This window comes from Petaurus breviceps, unplaced genomic scaffold (genome assembly GCF_028583685.1).
Source record: "Petaurus breviceps papuanus isolate PSGF00001 unplaced genomic scaffold, PetGlider_PUasm1.0 447, whole genome shotgun sequence".
Lineage (NCBI taxonomy): Eukaryota > Metazoa > Chordata > Mammalia > Diprotodontia > Petauridae > Petaurus > Petaurus breviceps.
Genome location: NW_027186339.1, coordinates 198,098 through 204,301, shown reverse-complemented (window position 1 = coordinate 204,301; position 6,204 = coordinate 198,098).

Sequence of the window (6,204 nt, the reverse complement as noted above, 5' to 3'; positions counted from 1 at the left end):
ACTGGCATCCTGAACTTGGTCAACACCAGGTCCAGGGGACCGTCACAGTCATGGATAAGGTTGACATTAAGCTTAAGCAACCAAACAACTGCAGGTGGAAGGTATTAAGCCTGCAGGAAACAAATCTAGCAAACAAGTTTAACAAAAAAAAAGCCAAAAAGAAAAGAAACAGGGAGACAATAACCAGAAGCAGGGCAGATACAGGGTCAGCCAAGCTTCTGGGGTCCATGAACCCTCTATCATAACCTTATTCATTGTTCTTTACTGTTTTCTAATTTGCAGTTTTGGGGTCATCATTCTGGCCAGATATATGCTTTCTTTAATCTGAGCTGGGGCCTGGCCAATTTTCTATTCTTGCTGCAGATGTGGCAAATCTGAATACAATGTTTCAGGAAGATCTGTAGGGACATTTCTTATTTCCCTGCTCAATCTAATATTAAGCTCCTTTTCTTGGTACATTTTGTATAGTTCATTATTTGGAATGCCATTTATTCTTCCAAAATCTACCCCTACTCTCAATAGAGCAGTAAATAATTATTTTCTTGTCAATCTATTCTTACTTTCACTGGCTATTTACTCTTCTCTCTCTAGAGGAAATTTATCTTTTTCCCATTCTCCTAAGTCATTTATCTGTGAAATCTTATCCAGCACCTCCAAAAGAGAATACTTTATCTCCCCAATTAATAGTAAGAATTAGGTGCTTATAAGCAAGTGAAGTCATCTTCACTGTGATATTTTCACGATAAACTGCTAAGGGGGTATTATGATAAACCTTGGCATAGCCAATCATTATTGCAATCTTCATTACCTCCTCCTTTAACTTGTTTATTCAGTCTCTAAGGAAGTACCAGTGTCTATCTCCAGTAAGCCACATAGAGTCAGTGGGATACATTTTATTGCATCCCTCAGCAGCTAAAGCTAACAGAGTTGTTGTATTGTTACCTCCTGCCACATGAAAGTCTCTAAAAGCTTGCTGAACAAAAGAACTCTGACTAATACCTATAAATTTCAAGCAATTCACACTATCTACCAGTATTCCACCAGCCCCTTCTTCACTGAATCTCACCATACAAGACACTAACTATTCTTCCTTTCTTTAGGTGAATCGATTCAATATATTAGTAATCACCTGCTGAGCAAAACCCTCAAATATCTCCCTAAAGACTGTATTTCCTTCCTGGTTCTCCTACTTTCTTCTTAGTAGGACAAACTTCTGCCTGAGTAGCCTCATCTTGTTTCATTTTCTTCCCACACATTCTTCTGCGAGTCATCATCAGTGCAACTAGACTCAGCCTGCATGCATCTTCATTTTTCTAGTTTTTCACTTTTTTCTAGCTAAATGAACAGAAAGATTCCCATGCCAATCAGCTAACTCCCTTTCCATCTGAGCTTTTTCTAGCAGTTTATCTCTACTTTTACATATAATATGGTAAGCTGTTAGCAAAACCCAGACTCATCTACATACTCCTGTCAGTTCTTTCCCTGGTTTTATTGGTATTCCTTGCAAACACCTTTCTAAATCTTTGGATTATCCCTTCTGTAGCCTTAGTTACTATTTTTCACAGGGTCTAGTGCTTTTACCTCATTCACTTCCTAGGGAAGAATAAGGAAAATCCTCCAATCCTGGGATATTCATTTCTTCCTCTAAAGTCCTTTTGCCTCCATTTTAAAATAGAGATTTGATGCCTTGCAATACAACCCTCACTGCAAAATGTAGTGTCAACATGATATTTAGAGCACCAACAGTGATTATGAACATGCTGGTGAAGTTCTGAATCACAAAATATTGCAGACTCTCCATACAGAAGCCAGGGGTAAAACATTTATTCAGATACCAGAAAGCTATTTACTTTCTCAGTACATGGAAACAGGATGGAGGGAAGAATGAATTTTGAACTGAAAATAAAAATAAGATTTAAACATATAAAATTAAACTTACTGGTACAAAAAGATTACATTCATATGAAGGAATTGTAGGTCATGAACATAAGTGTAAACTTTATGGGTGCTAGCAAGACAGGGGGTAATTACTGCCTATTTTTTATAGGTGAGGTGGAGTTGAGGAATAGACTATGGAAAGTGAGGAACTGGTAAGTTAGTGTAATAGAGGACACATCAACAGGCATTTTGAAAAAAAATTGAATAATATCAGGAATTGAGGTGTAGAAAAATAAAAAAAAATTGAGTCAAGTAGTTATGAAGAAGGGAAAATATTCAAGGTGGGGATAATGTCATATAATAGAGAAATAGAGATTTTGTATAATATGAACATGAAAAAGAGAGATTTATGAATCATGGATGTTGACAGAAAACCAGTAATGTGGAGCAAAAAAGCTTCTGAAGCCCCCACTACAACAAATGAATTAGGTGTAGAGTGCACTGGAAAATATAATGAAAGAGCAGTTTTCAGGGACAGAGAAGAAACAGGACTTCCATGCTGCTCCCAATTCCACTTCCTCCAATACATGTAAAAAATGACTTAAAACAATCTTTAGCATTACAGAACTGTAGCGGCAAGCACCCCAAGCACGTCCTCAGGGTTTGCTGCCCATACAGGTTCTTGAATCTGTTTTGTTAAAGGAAAGCAACTCAAAATGGGTTAACAAGCTTACTTTAATCAGTCAGACATATATCGTTTACCTTGTTCAGGGGAAAAGGTCAGCACCCCGAACTTCAAAGTACACAGACAGAATTATCAAGACAGAAACAGGTCTAGTAGACAGATTTCAAACTGTCCAACCATTACATCCATACCCAGTCAACATCTGGGTTTCCACATCTGGGTTTTTCAAAGCCGGGGGGGCCCTGGACAACGGCTTCCCAGAATACAGATCAAATCACAGAACACTTCTCAAAGTGAGCCCCCCAAAACAAAGCTACACATCAGGGCTTATATAGCATTCTCCTGGCTCAGAGAATGTAACAACCTTCTGGACCCACTGGCCAATCAAAAAGTTCAACTGAAAAACAAGCCTCCCACCCCAGGCTCCAGGTGCACTTTAGCCTAGGGGCAGGGAAGATCTTCCAAATTTGTATTCCCATTACAAGAACCCACAAAGGGAGAGAGAGAAAATAATCTGCCACTGAAGGCAGCCCTGCAGGCTGGCAGGAAGGGGCCATCACAGCACTCTGGGAACAGAGCCCAACCCCACATGACCCATAGGTTTTAGCCTCAGGATGGCCATGACCAGCCCCATCAGGAGAGACATGAGGAGAGAGGATCACCAGAAGCTGTGGTGGTTCCCAGAATTATCAACCCTTAAATTCCAAAGACAAAGTGAGAGGTTAGTGGACTTTGGGAGCAGGGCGTTAGGGAGTGCAATCTAGGCTCTACACCCCTGGGGGCGAAGTGGCTGAGGTGCTGCCTCTGTGGAGATGCCACCACGTGGCTGCTTTAGAGCTCCTGGCCTGCAGATTGTAGGGGGACCAAATGATCATACTGAAGGGTAACTGCTATTGCTTTAACATGCTTGGATCTGGATCACTGTCTAGGGTGGAGGTCCTGGAGTGTATGACCAGTTTGCCAGAGCATGTTGAGGCTTCAGAGAGGGTACCCAACTAATATCTCTGGTAGCTTAGAAAACGCCAGTGATTTGGGACAAAGCTCCCCTGTCTAGTAGCAGAGTTCTACTGTGGCAAAGAGCTCAAAAGTCAAGTAATTGAGTGGCAACATGAGCAAGCAAAGGAAGCAAAGAAAGCACAGCAATCAGACTTTACACTCCTATTTTGGGGACAAAAAGGATCAAAGCATGGAACAGGAAGAAGACAGAAAAGGCAGAACTCTTGCACCAAAAGCTTCAAAGAAAAATATGAGCTGCTTACAGGACATAGAAGAGCTTAAGAAGGATTTTGAAAATGAAATAAGAGAAGTGGAGGAAAAATTGGAAAGAGAAATGAGAATGATGCAAGAAAATTATGAAATAAGAGTCAACAACCTGGCTGAGGAAAATAACACCTTGAAAATAGACTAACTCAAATGACAAAAGAGACTCAAAAAGCCAATGAGGAGAAGAATGCCTGAAAAAAACACATTTGCCAGATGGAAAATGAATCTCAAAAGCTCATTGAAGAGCTTTTATAGAGAGTTTAGCTGAGAGCTTGGTTGTTGGCTTTCACTACAGGGGTGTCTTGAAACTTCACAAAAATGCAGAGAACCATAGATGTCATTAGAGAAAAGGAAAGAATTGCATAGACCAAAGTCATCCCAAAGGTTGTGAAACATCCAGGAAAGTCTTTACTGGGATACTCATCTCCTGGGCAATTCATACAATGGTTCATATCTGCCAGATATGAAGATATTAATTCATTCAGAATTAGATTATAGGAAATGGAAGCTAGTGACTTTATGAGAAATCAAGATACTATTAAATAGATGTAAAAAATGAAAAAAAATGGAAGTCAATGTGAAATATCTCATTGAAAAACCACTGACATGAAAAAAAAGATCCAGGAGAGATAACTTAAAAAATTATTGGTCTACTTGAAAGCCATGATCAAAAAAAAGAAGAACCTAGAAATCATCCTTCCAGAAATTCTCAAGGAAAATTTCCCTAATTTCTTAGGACCAGAAGGCAAAATAGAGGTTGAAAGAACCAACCAATCACCTCCTGAAAAAGATCCCCAAAAGAAAACCCGAAGGAATATGATAGCCAGGTTCCAGAGTCAGAGCAAGGAGAAAATATTACAAGCAGCCAGGAAGAAACAATTTGAATATTGTGAAACACAATCAGGATAACGAAGGATCTGGCAGCTTCTACACTGAGGGTTTGAAAGGCTTGGAATATGATATTCCAGAGATCAAAGGAGCTGGGATTAAAACCAAGAATCACCTACCCAGCAAAACTGAGTATCATGTTTCAGGGGAAAATGTTTTTATTCAACAGAATAGAGGAATTTCAAATATTCTTGATGAAAAAACCAGAGCTGAATAGAAAATTTGACATTCAGATGCAAGAAGCATGAGAAGGTAAACAGGGAAAGAAATAATCAGGAACTTATCAAGGTTGAACTATTTACATTCCTACATGGAAACACAATAATTGTAACTTATGAAATGTTTTTCAATATGAAAATAGTTGAAGGGAATATAAATATATATACATATATGTGTATGTATGTACATATGTATAAACATATGTCTATATAGAAGTGTATATGGGCAAATGAATATGGGCATACATATGTGAGTGTGTGAATATATGTGTACAGGTATTCATAGACAGAGGGCACAGGACCAATGAATAGGAAGGGATGATAATTAAAATGTGTGAGAGGTGAGAGAGGAATATAATGAGAGGAGATGGGGTGAACAGAATGGGCTAAATTACCTCATATAGAAGAGGCAAGGGAAAACTGTTACAATGGAGGGGAAGAACAGGAAGGCAAAAGGAAATGATCAATCTTACTCTCCTTGAATTTGACTTAGGGAGGGAATGACACACACATTAAATAGGGTATCTCACCCTACAGGAGAGTAGGGGAGAAGGGGATCAGAGGGGGGATGGTGAAAGGGAGGGCAAGTTGGGGGAGAGGGGAGTTAGAAGCACACACTTTTGAAAAGGGATGGGATCAAAGTAGAGAATAGATCAAGTGAGGGGCAAGATAAGATGTAGGGAAATATAGTTAGTATTTCACAAGGTATCCACTATGGAAATGTTTTGCATAGCTATGCCTGTACAACCTATACTGAATTGCTTATCTTTCCATTAAAGGTGGGTGATGATGGAGGAAGGAAAAGAATTTGGAATTCAAAGTTTTAAAATCAAATGTTTAATATAGTATTATTGTCATCATCATTATTATTATTATTTCTTATCTGAAACTAGGAAATAAGATATACAGGCAGTGGGGCATAGAGATCCATCTTGACCTGCTGGAAAGTGGGAGGGGGATGAGGGAGGATATAGGAGGGAGCAAATTGGGGAAGGGAGTAAACAGTGGGATCGCTGTTTTTGGTTGGTGGGGGGGGGAGAGACCACAAGTAAATTTGTAACTCAAAATCTTGTGGAAATGAATGTTGTAAGCTAAAAATAAACATAAAATTTAAGTAAAAAAAGGAAGAGTAAGTTTCATCTGGAGAGAAGTAAGTATTAGTGAATGTTAGAACTTGAAAGGAGTGAGAAGCTAGTTTAAGATGAAAGTTCATCATTTATGCAGGAGAAATTCTAAAGAACACAGTGGACAAGAGTATCAAATCTTGAGTAA